Below are 14429 nucleotides of genomic sequence, written 5' to 3' on the forward strand. Positions count from 1 at the left end.
AACCTTTAAAAAGAAATACAATACAATTTAGTGGCATGAAGTAAATAAACAGGGATAGATACAGGAGGAGGAGATTGGAGATGGGAGGCAAGGGATCCTTAAAAAGGCTAAGAAAGTGGGGTACCTGTGTGGCTCAGTTAGTTAAGCATCCAACTCTTGATTTCAGCTCAGGTCATGATCTCATGGTTTGTGGGTTCAAGCCCTGCATTGGGCTCTGTGCTAACAGTGCAGAGCCTGCTTGGGATTCTCTCTGTCCCACTTTGTCCCTCCCCTTCTTGTGCTCTGTCTGTCTCTCTCTCAAAATAAGTTAAAAACAAAAAAGAAAAATGAAAGTAAAATGATTGCCCTGAGACTAGTAGGCTGAGAGGAAGAGTGAGCTGAGTGAAAAGGAAAGGGATATGATGAAAAAGGATTTGCAGCCAGAGACAACCACATTTGCAAAGCAGGTGAGAATGAACTTGACTTAATTATTAAACAAATCAAAAGGAGTATTGTGGTTGTCAGTTATGTTTGTTTAGCTTTTATTAATAGAATTTCTCTTTTTAAAGAAAAATTCATTTGATATGGAAATTTATGCTATAATCGATGTCTCTCTTAACTCTCATGTAACACTGTTTAGACCCAAAAGCTACATTAGTATCACCAGGGAAGCTTTCTGTAAATACACATTTCAGCATTCGCCCAAGGAGAATCTAATCAGTCAAGTTTGTTAATCAGTAGTAGTAGGCTATAATGTTATATGGGGTAATACTGGCTGCACAGCAGTAACTTACTTTAGGTTTGGGTAAATCACAAGGGAGTAACAGCTCTGGTTACTACAAATGGTGTGCATAACTCATGCATTTAAGATTGGTATATACCACTTTACTTGACAGACCTAAGGCTTTTACTTGACTAGAAATAAAATGAGAAAGTAGCCTTTCTTTCATTAAATTTTGCCTTTTTATGTAGAGGTCTATGCTAGTTGTCTTCTGCAAAGTGTAAGGTTATTGCTGATAAAAAATCACAGGTGGTTTTTTTTTTTTTGTCTTTTTTTTATTATTATGTAGGACCCACTTTTTCTCCAGAGTCTCCAGGGATACTGTGGAGTAGCTTCAAGCTTAGTTAATTTGAAGGAAACCCCAGTCCATCTTTTAATTAATACATATAATATTAAATATATCCTACAAAAGGGTCAACCTAACTAAAGAACTCTGAGCAAAAGGTGTGCTGTGTTTTAATTATGAGGCCATATGTGACTTAGAGTTCTAAGTCAGAACCAATGCATGCAAGTAGGAGCCATGTTATGCTTATTCTGATCACAGTCAGAAATTAGATAATTTTTCTACTGGAGTATGAAATTTTACCAGAAAATCTTTTGCCAAAAATCCAACATCATATTCTAATGTGAGAAAATTGTTTTCTCAGATCCTTTGTCATGCTGGTGTCTAGTACATTTTACCACACTTTACTCCCCCGAGCTGGGAATAAACATGGCACTTCTTTCTGAAACAATACTTTCCCTTGATGCTCGTGATATAAATCTAATTTTCATATGGAAACAAATATAGGTGTTTCTGGACTAGGGAAAATAATATTTTTATAAAAATGTGTTGTAAATATGTAATGATTTATTAATTGTTTTAAAATACTTAAGCAAATGCTCCAAAATGTTCCTAGTTTTAATTTCCATTATTGTACATATTAATTGTTGTAACACATAAACAAATACTTTGGAGCCTCAATAATTTTAAGAGCATAAAGGAAGTCATGAGACCACATAGTCTGAACCACTGGACTAAGTGAAAGACTACTTTGTCCTAACTAAGCTGGCATTTATTTGTAACAGTCTTGTCCATGAAAGATATTTGTAACTGTTTATTTCAGTTTGACTTTTACTTCTTATTTTCTTTAAATTTTGCAGAGTTCATATAAAGTAAAGACCTAGGCTGAGAATAGAAAGTGAGTAAGGATGCAGGTATGTTCCTATGATAAGAAAATAATTGAAAGTATTAAGAAGTGCCAAAAAATATATTTTGCTTCTCTGATAGAAATTAGTAATATTTGATACATTATAAGCTTCTTTAAAGAAGTATATTTTGAATATATCAATGTTTTATTTTTCTTTAAAAACATTTAGTTAATTTTTAAGGAAACTTTTAAAATAATTTTTAATGGTAACACATTTCTAGTTTTTAGTAGAAGTCATGGGGAGAATGATTGTATTTATATTTGTTTTACTTCTCAACCTGTAGGAAATGGTTCTGTATATATTTCAAAAGTGGTGAGTTGATTATTCATGTTAAACCTTTTTTTAAATTTTCTGATATTAAAAAAAATAAAACATTACTTTTTAGAAAGATTTCCCACTTCTTTTTTTTCTGAAAGAACTTTAAAAATATAATTGTCAGTTGCAAGAATAAATGTCTCACCAAAACTCATAGGAATATAGACTTTTGAGAATTATTTCACCATTAATTGAAAAATGTCTGTGGAAACACTTGTTAGCATTTCAAGGGAATGAATATTTTTATAGTTTAAGCAGGCATCCTCTTCATGAATATTAGGCCTAAGGCTTGAGAACATTTGGGAACTAGTTAAATTTTGAATAAAGTCAAATTCTTCTTTTCCAAAAGCAGTAGCTTTGGTGACCATATGTTAAGATGACAGTCACTACCAAGAAATGACAGGAAGTGTCAATGGTACTGCTTGAGAGAACAACAAATTTCAAAAAACTGTTAAGAGGGTAAAGAAGAAAAAGTGAGGGGTGTTTATGGTGGAGTCCTTTGGGTAGTATCTGGTGAAAATATTCTAAATAATTCAGGGCCCTTTTATGTTTTAAGAACTAACCAACAAATAGGGCCAGCAAATCTCTACTTTGCTTAGCTGGTTAGCTAGTTAGTCCTCTAGATCATTATCACTATCATTGAGCCTCTGAGTGCGTGGGTGAGGTTGAAAGAGGAGGATGAAGAAATACATGTTGATCACACCAGCTACCTATCAGATGTTCATTTAAGTGCTTTGATATCTTTTTTTAATTTTGGAATAAGTTTAGATTTATATGAAAGCTGTATATCTGTTACCACATTTCACTTTCTCATGTTACCATCTTATCTGCTTGCTTGCTTTTAATTCTTGCAACCAATCCTTGAAAGAAGCTACTGTTATTTTGTTTTCCATAAGAAGAAACTTGGGCCTCATTGTGAAGAATAACTTACCTATTAATTCAACAAATTTTGAGGGCATACTGTGTGATAGACATTATTTTAGGGTAGCCATGGGTATATAAGTCTAAGATGTTATGCCTGCCTTCATGGGGCTATAATATTTATATTATTGTTTGTAATACCATATCAAACTAATTTCCTTTTTGTGCCTCTAGGAAGTCCTTATAAGAAAAGCACTTATGGGTGAAATAATATTGAGTATCTCCCTACCACCCCACATTTCCTCAAAAACATCTGTATACTTAACCACCTTCACAAACTGCTCTGTAATGTTAATGTATGCCACTTAGGATTTCTGTTCATCTGTTATTGATATATGTTGTCATCCTCTAAACATTCTTTGTTATAGCCTAACTATATTGGCTCTTTGGTAGTATAGGTTATATGAAAATATAATTCTTAGCATCTTAAGGTTAGATTTTCAGTGAAGGAATACAACCTCAGCTCCTGTTAACTGTAATGGGAATCCCGTGACTACCTTACCACACCCCTCGCTGAAAAAGCTACTATTCCTGAGGGGGTCACTGACCTTTACATCCATTATAGAAGTATGAGAGGAGCGGGGAGGGAGAAGTGCGTTAAGTGATAGGTTAGTCACAGAGAGACAAAAGAATAATCAGAAGACTTAGAAGCTGGGGGAAGCTTATGAAAGAATGGGGAAGTGAGATTCTTGTAACAGGGATCCCCGCTGTCCTCTGTTTTCAGTGTAGCAAAGCAAACCAGGCCCCTGTGGACGCTAGTACTAAAGAATGAATTATGGACCTGAATAGTAATGTGTTGGTGCTAATGATTTCATCAGTGACCATGGCCCTTGTCATTCCTTTGTGTGTGTGTGTGTGTGTGTGTGTGTGTGTGTGTGTGTGTGTGTCTGGGGTGATTTCTTTTATTAAACAACCTATTTGGCTTAAAAAATGTAGTTTTTCCAGAGTCATTTGGTTGTCGTGAATTTGGCAATGTGAAAAATGCACTTTACATATTTTTCTGCAGTCATACTCAGTTAAAAAAAAAAAAAAAAGGTTACATCATTAATTTTTGTGTTTAGTCCCATGCACATACAGCTTTTAGCCTAGCCCTTTTTCTTTCAGTCTTTTAGACCTTTCTTCAAATTATTATATCAAAAACTGAATTTTTCACTTTTCTCTCTAAACTTTTTTTTCCACATTGCTCCTATAATCATTTAATTCATTCTCATACATCAGTTTTTATAACCTTATATAGGCAATCAGATTTCCTTTTGTTCATATTTACATTTTTTTCAGAAATCAAGATTTTAATCTTGATACTTTTGAGTAATACCTTTTGTGGCAGTTATGATTTATAATAGACTTCTACTTATCAAGAGAGATGTTCTACCACTATTAAGGCTAAAAGCAACAATGAATAATTTTTTGTAGGCCTGTTACTTGTTGTTACTCTGACAATATCTAAGATTTAATCCAAACTTCAGTTTTGTTTTAGAAGAATATATGCTTTTCATGCTCTCTCTTTCCCAACTGCATCTTTATGTCATGAATGTTTTTCCAGAATCTCATGGTCTTCTCAAAACTTATTCTGATTTCATACTACTAACTTTAAAGTTTTCTAAGATTCTCTCTTGGGATCCTTTAAGGAGTTGGTTGGAATGGAGGCAACCAAGAATTATTATTCAGTCTGTTCATCAGTATGTGACATTGGCCAGCATCTTACTGAAGACAAATGATCTCTTAGTTTTAAGTTAAAAATCACCTAATTCTCTTGATACTCCACTAAATTCCAACCTATGAACAGTGGGGATGGAGATACAATGCTATGCTATACTTTACTATACTATACTAAAGTACACTACAGTAAATGAAAAGTGCAAGAATGGGCTAGTGTCCTCAATTTGCGTGAAGATGTGTGTGAGAAAAGTGTACCTGGAAGATGTGGCTATCCTCCAAAGAATATCTTTTGTACCCAAGAGTACCCCTTGGCACTAACAATAAAGAGCAACTTTGAGCTGGTAGTATGCAGTGGAAGATGAAGTGCAGAATTAATAATTATCTGTAAGTCTGGATGGTCAACTGGATTCATCTGGGACATCAATCTGTTTTTTTATTCTTCTACCACTAGAGCATGACCTTTATGCAAGTGATAGAATTTGCATTTCTGTTAAGCTTAAGACTTCTAAGAAATCCCCTTTCTTTTCTACACAGGGTCAGTTTAAGATCTCTCACTGAGACTTTTCACATTGTGTTATATACTGAATACTGCTTGCTAAGTTTAGATTGCCAATTTCTATCTAGTGGTTTTATCTTATAGAAATTGCATAAGCAAATAATTCTGTTGCCATTTTCCTTAAGGTGTGTATATGCCTTTCAAATACTTGGTTGGAAACAGAAGACTGTTCCTGTCTTGCTCATATGGGTAAAACTCATTTACTGTTTTTCCTTTTAAACTGTTAGCTCAAGTGACCTTACACACGAGTCCCAGCTGTGCATTAGCATTGCTTGGGGATGTGTTTGTATCTTTTGTCTAAAAATACCCAGCCGGTAGGATTCATGATCCATGAAAGCTAATTGAAACAATTTCTCTTCAAGTTTTGGCAAGTGAAGCATGCATTATAAGCATTAATATCTATAAATTGAATTGTTAATGAATCTAGACACTAATAATGAATGCAATTTTGCAAGCTTAACTAGAAACACTAAAATTATCAGGATCTGGAGCAGAATTTTCAATCATTTTTGCTTATTAAATAGCAAAGCTATGCTTTTAATAAGCTAATCATTTTTATTTGACCCCATAGGAGTAGCTCAGTTGATTAGAAACAGGTTTCTAAAAGCAAAACAATGTTGTTTTTCTCTTACTGTTTTAACCACCAAAGCACTGAAATTTTAAGATGGATATCTGATCTCACAGTCTGTGTCTTCTAATCACATTTGTACATATATTCAATGCTTTATGGAATATTTACTTATTTCTCCTATGTTATACTGTATGTCAGATATAGCTATTGATATAGAGATCTCTTCAGTTTTTAAAACAGTCACTGTCACACTCAGTTTAAACCAGTGGTTTCATTTCACATGCAAATATCTAAGATTTCATTATCAAGATGATACATTGTTGAGCTTCATGGTTGCCTGATAGTTTTATTGTTTTCTGAGACTTAGTAACTCCTTTGATATATATTTCCATTTGAGTATCAACTCCTATAACTGCAGAGACCCAGTTTAAAAAGCAGCAAAATTTAGTAGGTAATGTTAAACAACAATGAAGTGTTTCCTTCCTAGTGCTTGAGTGACTTGAGATAGTTAAGTCATGCACTTAGGGGCATACTTAGTGCCTTTCAGTAGCTGTACATCATAGAGTTCCCAAGTGGCTTGAAAGAGTTAATGCGCCTTTCTGTGTTCTTTCAGTTACTACTCAGGAATGACTTAAGCACACGGGGTAGTGAAACAGTACTAACTCGGAATTTGTGACATCTCTTGTGTATATTCTCATAGAGGTGACTGAAAGCTTCCTACACCTACAGATTTAAGGATATTGGCCATTCTTTGGCTTTAAACTATGAAAAACTAAGAAGCTGAAGTGTAGAAGTTGAGTCTGATAGTAAATATGGAGTTCTGCTTCAGAGACTGTGGATTGGAACTTTTATGGAAACAGAGGAGCAGGGTTGTTAGGTTTCTTCGGTATTGGTTTTTTTCTTCATCATTACATATTCCTCTACCAAATTTGAGAAACTACACATTAGGAGAATGAAATGTATGACAAATATGTATCATACGGAACTTCTGAGGAATATGGTATGTATTGCATTACAATTGATGAAATTGTTTTCAGGATTTGTCATCCAGCATAGGTATGACAATTATGGCATGCAGGTTTTTTTCCCCCAGTAGCTGTTCACTTCACTGAATGAAAGCTCATACCTGGATTTTCTTAAAAATGGCTTCATCAAAGTGGCACTTGAATAGTCTTACTTAGAGCATTTGTACTGTTCTTCCAAAATGGTGATAAGTTTGTGTATGTGACTGAATCAGCCCAGGAAAAACTTCGTAACCACAAAGCTCAGGAAGAAAAACAAACAGCAAAACAAAAATCTTCCCCAACAAACTGTTCAAAGAACACTCATTTCGTAGTTAATAAACTTTTACTATTTTCTGGGATTTTTAATCAAGATTTTAAAGTGTTTTGTATTGAATTTAGTCTTTCTTTACCTGTAAGAGATAAAATCTGGGTTGCCTATATTTTTTTATACCACTAAGTTTTTATTAAATGATTCCCTGGATTGCAGTCCTGCCTGGATTGGACTACCTAGTTTTATTAACTTCTTAGAACATCTAATTTTTTTAATGTTCTTTTTTTTTAAAGGTTTTTTAAATGTTTATTTATTTTTGAGAGAGAGAGGGAGCGTGAGTGGGGGAGGGACAGAGAGAGAGAGGGAGACATAGAATCTGAAGCAGGCTCCAGGCTCATCAGCACAGAGCCCGACGCGGGTCTCAAACTCACAAACTGCAAGATCATGACCTGAGCCAAGGTCGGACGCTTAACCTGTAAAACATCTAATTTTCAACTGTATAAAAATCTTCTCCAGAATTGTCAGATGGTAATCTTTTGACATGGCTACTTGCAGCAGAGAAATAATCTGTGCTCCTGGATAAGCAAGTTTTTTGCTTATTCAAAACTTTCTGCCATTATTTGGTCAGTTTCATGGAAATTAATTCCGCAGACAAGTCTTAATAGTTAAGATCAACCTGTTATAAGTAAGTATACTTTAGAGTAGCACAGGAATCCTACTTTTCTTTCTTATCCAAATATTTGAAAATTTTTTTCTACATCAGTTCAATGTTTTGAAGTTTTTAGGATATTCTGGCCATGTGATAGTCTAATTTAGAAAGATGACTCAATATCTTTGTAATAAAATTTATTTCTATTTTTAGTTAGAAGGAAATGTGCTGCATTATCACTGCAATATTTGATTTCACACTAGCTCTGTTTCTCAAAAATGTTTCTTTTTCTATCTGTAGTGTTATATATAGAAGGGCCAAAATATATGTTACACTGAATGACATATTCCATTCCAAGGCAGAGTATGGTTGAAAGGATGTCTCTAAGTGTTTTCTTTTCTTATAAGTGCTTTAGGAAGATAGCATCCTATAAAAGAAATTAAAAGCAGTAAATGAAACATGAACATAAGAATAATTCATATTGTGAGCTTAATTCTTAAAATACATTTTTCATAAAATATATTACCATCTTCTTAAAATAGCCCTTTGTAATTAAAATAGTAGAACTTGAGGGTTTGTAATTTTTAAAAGTCTATTTATTGATGCATACTTTAAAATTACAGTATTAATAATTTTATATTAAATCCTGAACTATACCTAAAGGTTATGGTTAAACATGACCAAGAACTAGAATTCTCTTTAGATCCTCTCCTCTGTGCTTTTCACAGTCTCTTCCTATGACTTATATACGATAAAAAATCAGTGGGGAATACTTTCACATTACTTATATGAGGATCCCAGCAATCCAAACATATATCAAAATGGATAATTATGATACTTGGAAGTTATGATTACTTGTTAATAGTGTTCTGAGAAGTTAACTTAAAAGTGCCTTAATGACATTATGTTCCTTATGACATCATTTACTTTCATCATGACCACCTGTTTGCCTCCTTTGCATTATAGTACAGACTTTAAGTAGATTGCAAGACTCTATCAATTATAATTTTATCTAAAAAAAAAAGCAAAATAACTTAATCTAAACTACCATAGATTAAGCCAGTATTTTCTCATAAAATAAGTAGCCCAGGTGTAGACAGTTCCAAGCTGTTCACCTACTTGAGGAAGTCATCAAGGACCTAGATTCTTCCTGGCAACTTCCTATTCTTTCATCTTTAGTTTGCAGCTTTGTTTTTTTGTATTTGTTTTTGTTTTGTTTTGTTTGAAGTCATCAAGGACCTAGATTCTTCCTGGCAACTTCCTATTCTTTCATCTTTAGTTTGCAGCTTTGTTTTTTTGTATTTGTTTTTGTTTTGTTTTGTTTTTAGTCAAAATGCAGGCATTATATCTACATTCCAGGGAAGAAAAAGGGAGAGATAGCTAAGGAAAAAATTCATCTTGCTGGACTTGTGTTTATCAGGGAAGAGAAGCCCTCTTCAGGAACTTATAAGTCTTATTGCTAGGACTGTCACTTGATCACTACTAGCTGTGAGGGGAATTTGGAAAGGTGAGAATTTTTTTTAATTATATTTTCCTTTTTTTAAAAAAAATATCCAATACATTCTCAAAATGTCAAAGTGTAAATCTATAAATCTGTGAAAACCTCCCTTTCCTATCACATCTCTATTCTTCCACTTAAATGCCTTTCTACCCCACTACCACAAAATAGGGAACAGCTGATGTTAGTCTCTTTTTTCTTCTTCTAAAAATTTTAAAAATGTGTACTCAAACTGATTCACATATGTATTCTCCTCCCCTTTTTAATTAATTAATTTATTTTTTAAATGTTTATTTATTTATTTTTGAGGGAGAGGAAGAGGGAGAGACTCCTAAGCAGGTACCACATTGTCAGTGCAGAACCTGATGTGGTGCTCAATCCCATGAACCATTAGATAATAACCTGAGCTGAAAACAAGACTAAAATACTTAACCAACTGAGCCATCCAGGCACCTCTCCCCCACATTTTAAAAAACACAACTGGTGTACGAGGTAAAGATCTTTAATTTTCACATAGCTCCCCCCATCAAACCAAACAAATAAATGCAGGATTCTTTTAATTCAAAGACTAATAACATCTGCCATGGATTTAGTTATTTTTTGTCTGCATGGAGTCCAGTAGTATCCAGATAGCAGTGAAACTTTTGGTTCTTTTTAGCAACTCATAAAGGCATAAATGTTTTTCAGAACAGATACCTGAATCGTGTGTGTAGCAGTGCCTTGTACAGAGAAGTTGATCAATAAATGTACAACTCAATTAACAAAACTACTATTTGGTAAATTGCTCAAACCAGAAACAAGGGGTCATCCTTGATTCCTCTCTCCTGATCCTCCAGATGCCTCTCTTTCTCTTATATATCACATCTATTCAGTAAATCCTACTGGCTTTATCCTCAAAAGATATCCCAAATACCTCACCCATTCTGCCACTACCTCTCCCCTGGGCCTAATGACCATATTCATCTCCCTGCTTCCCTTCTTGCCCCTTTAAAGGCCTTAAAAATAAATTATTTCCCTGCATAACCCTTTCCAAAGGCTTTCAGCTATAATTAGAATGAAATCCAAAGACTATACAGAGCCAGTGAAGCCTTTGGGATCAGGTGTTTGTCTACTTCTTATCTCCTATCACTCTAAACTTTGTTTCTGTTGAAATTTGTTGGACGGAAATATTGCTCCTGCCTCAGTGTCTTTGCATTTTCAGTTCCCTTTGCCTAGAATGGTCTTCTCTCAGATGCATGCAGAACTCTTTAGTCAGCACTCAGCTTACATGACACCTCCTCTTGGCAACTTTTTTATCATCTATTCTGCTCTTTCTATTTATACTCCAATATTTTCTATTCCGTTCCTCTATTTTCCTCATGACACTCATACTATCTAAATATTATGGTTTGTATACTTGTTAACTGTTTTTTCCCCACTAAAATGTAAGGTCCTGAGTTCAGGGACTTTGTCTTATTTACTTATTCATTCTGCATTGTGCCAGATCTATTTTTTTGTGCTCAGATAATAACAATAAACAGAATGTACAAAAATTATTTCCTTCATGGAGATTTTATTTGTATATGTGTGTGTACATGTGTGTGTATGTAGGAGGATAGATAAAACACAAAGAAGTAAAATATATAGTACTTAAAGTCCTATGAAGAAAAATAAGAAAAGGAGATGAGGATCACCTGGATGTTGACAGTTTTCAGTTTCTATTTGCTATGTTCACAGTAATGTGTATAAGAAGCCACCTAAAAATTAGTGAGTCACAACACCAGACATTATCTGTGGGTTTTCCAATGTTCAGATGATCCTGGCTAGATTTGGTTGCACTTTATGGCTGAGTTTCAGGTATGTTTCATGTGTCTCGCATTTTTCTGGCATCAGTGGAATACCAGATGATGTTATATTCAATGGCAAAAAGCATGAGTACGTGAGACCAGGCCTGGAAGTGCAAGCCATTTTAAGTCTGCTTGAACCGTGTCTCTTAACTTCGCAATAACCTAGACAAATCATCTGGTCAGGCCTAATATCTAGGGGCAGAGGAGTACATCCTGGCCACTATGAGGTCAGAGTGTGGATATGTAATACTGTTGGAGAATAGTGAAAGATTGAGACTGAGAACGTAACCTAATGTAAGGCCAAAGAAGTCTTTGGTGTCAATTGAGTCAAGTGAGAAGTGAAGGAGGGAATCATCTGGATATTTGGGGAAAGAATGGTCCAGGCAGACAGAACACTAAATACAAAGTTTTTAAGGTGGGAATATGACTCTCCTGTAAAGAGGAACAGCAAGAATGAGGTCAGTGTATGGAATGGAGTGAGTGAGAGTAACAGACAGAAGGTCAGAGAGACTGTGGAGGATGGAGGGAAGGTGAGCTTGTAGATCAACTAAAAATGTGAGTTTTTCTCAGAATGAGATGAGAAGCCATAAGAAGGTTTTGAGCAGAAACGAATGATCTGACCAGGACAGAGCCTGGTCAGGGTGATTTCCCAGTATTTATTTGTTGAGTGAATGCCTGATGAAAATACTGTAACTTCAGTAAACCTGAATAAATAACCAAAGCCTGAGAAATAATAGTTATTAACAATAAAATAGAAATGACACATAATAAGGAGAGATTCTAGTGAGAAAGAAGTAAGGTATTGCTTGCCAAGTGACAGCCTTTGGTGAAATCTTTGAGTGGAACCCAAAGAAAGACCCATTATGTTTGAAATTGAACTCCTTATCTAGACAGTGCAAGAGTGAGCTTGGTGGCCATCCTTTAGGAATCTAAAGGGGTTGGAGGGCTTGTAAAATGATGGGAAGGTGGTGATTTTAGATGAGAACATTTCACTGTAAATTGTTAAAGACCTGAACATATAGGAAGCACTTAAATACTTATAGACCTAAGAATATAATTGAATTGCATAGTTTTCGACCCTGACCCAAAGAAATCGGGCAAGACTTAAATCATGTGCTACGGCTCCTGTTACCATATGCAATTAAAAGAAATTTGTCAACTTCACCAACCCATGATTTTAGTTCCCTTCCTGGCCTAATGGGCCAGCTGTTTCCAAAACAACAATTTTATTCTTTTGTCCATCTCTCTTCTGTCTTGCAGCATTTCTATCAGAAGAAGATTCTTTTTTTTTTTTTTTTTTTTTTTTTAGCACAAGCAGGGGGTAGGGGCAGAGGGAGACAGAGAGAGAATCTTAAGCAGGCTCCATGCTCAGCTCAGAGCCCGACATGGGGCTGGATCCCATGACCCTGGGATCATGACCTGAGACCAAATGAAGAGTCAGATGCTCAACTAGCTAAGCCACCAGGCGCCCCACTACCAGAAGATTTTTAGAGATAGAAATAGTTTTTGCAAGACATTTACTTTCTGGTTGGTTATTTAAACTAGCCATGAAAAATTTTCCTGAGCAATATGAAGATTATTTTTCTGAGTATCTTTTGCTTAAGATTTTTAACAAAAGTTAAACTAGTCTGAAAATCTCAGTTCTCCTTTCAGCCCTTGTTTTGCACTTTTCTTGTTCATCTTTTAAAGATAACAGTTGATCAACAAAGACAATATAAATCACATTTCTTTGATGTCATAAGTGTTCTTTAATCAAGTTATACTTTAGTTTCAGAGAGAACTTTGGTTCATATTCAGACTTAGTCTGGTATTAGAGTTTACACTCTGTACGCTGTACTGTCACATCACACAAGTTTTTATTTTTTCAACGTTTTTTTTTTTTTTTAATTTATTTTTGGGACAGAGAGAGACAGAGCATGAACGGGCAAGGGGCAGAGAGAGAGGGAGACACAGAATCTGAAACAGGCCCCAGGCTCTGAGCCGTCAGCCTAGAGCCCGACGCGGGGCTCGAACTCACGGACCGCGAGATCGTGACCTGGCTGAAGTCGGACGCCTAACCGACTGCGCCACCCAGGCGCCCCACACAAGTTTTTAAACACACAGATTCTTATAATGATTTTATAATCAGTAATTATCTGTAATCACTAACATATCACATTAATATCCTTGCTCATTTTGGCTTTGTTCACTGTTTCCTCTTGGGTTTGATGTTCTTCTTATTAGAGTACGTCTTTAATATTGCTTCCAACAAAGGCTGTGGATAGTAAAATTTTCATTTCTATATGTCTGAAAATACTTTTTCCTCACCCTCTTACTTATATGATGAAGTTTAAGTTTGCATTTATTCTGTGCTCCACATTTTAGTAATATTTGTTATTAATGAGACATCTGTTAATCTGATAGTACTTTTTTTTTTGTAGATAATGTATTTTCTGGAAAGTAGCTCTTGTTTTTCTCTTTTTTCTTTAATGCTCTATGGTTTCATTACAATGTGGGTCAGAGTGTGATTTTTTTTTTTTTTTAACTCCTACATGATGCTCGGTGGGAGTTTATACTCTGGCAATTAGTATTTTTCTGTGTTTGGAACATTCTCAGCTACTATCTGTTCATATGCTGCTACTTGAGTTTTCTGTACTCTTTTCCTGGTGCTTCTTATTATGTTAGAACTCTGTATTTTATCTTCCATTTCTACTGACTTCTCATTCATATACTCCATCTTTTTATTTCTCTTATTGCCCTTTGGGAGATTTCTTTACCCTAATTTTGGAATTCACTAATTCTCTCCTTAGCTTTGTCTAGAGAACTATTTACTCATATAAATGGATTAAAATTACAACAGCCATTTTTCATGCCCAGTTCATTTTAATATTTTTCTATTTTATGATCTCTTTATTATTTTATTAGTTCTCTTTCTTCCCATTGGCTCTTAGGACATTCATAATCTATTTAAATTCCCTCTTAAATGTTCTGCTACCACTATCTTCTAGGGCGAATGAAATGTCTTTGAGTTGCCTTTATTGACATCAGACTTTTTTTTTAAGTAGTTATTAAAATAATCAAATATTTTGTTCATATAAAAGAGAATAAAACATGGGTATGTGGCTATAAGAGTAATAGAAAAACATCCACATACATGTACATACTACGCAGTTTAGGAAATAGGACATACCAGGGGCACCTGGGTGGCTCAGTTGGTTGAGCGTATGAC

At 34.8% G+C, this 14429-nt stretch overlaps 1 long non-coding RNA gene across 12 annotated transcripts in view; it reads left to right on the forward strand.

Moving 5' to 3' along the window:
- LOC111557992 overlaps positions 1 to 14429 on the forward strand; it is a 474951-nt gene that overhangs the window by 49708 nt on the left and 410814 nt on the right. The window contains exons 4-5 of one of the 12 annotated variants that reach the window (XR_006590783.1): positions 1904 to 1957; positions 5528 to 5591. The exons of 10 other annotated variants lie outside the window; for them this stretch is intronic. This is a non-coding gene — a long non-coding RNA (uncharacterized LOC111557992). Of the gene's footprint in view, positions 1 to 1903; positions 5592 to 14429 lie in introns of all 12 variants that reach the window. One more of the 12 variants, XR_006590782.1, reaches the window with a different exon arrangement.

The sequence above is a fragment of the Felis catus genome, chromosome E2, assembly GCF_018350175.1.
Source record: "Felis catus isolate Fca126 chromosome E2, F.catus_Fca126_mat1.0, whole genome shotgun sequence".
In the NCBI taxonomy this organism is placed as follows: Eukaryota; Metazoa; Chordata; class Mammalia; order Carnivora; family Felidae; genus Felis; species Felis catus.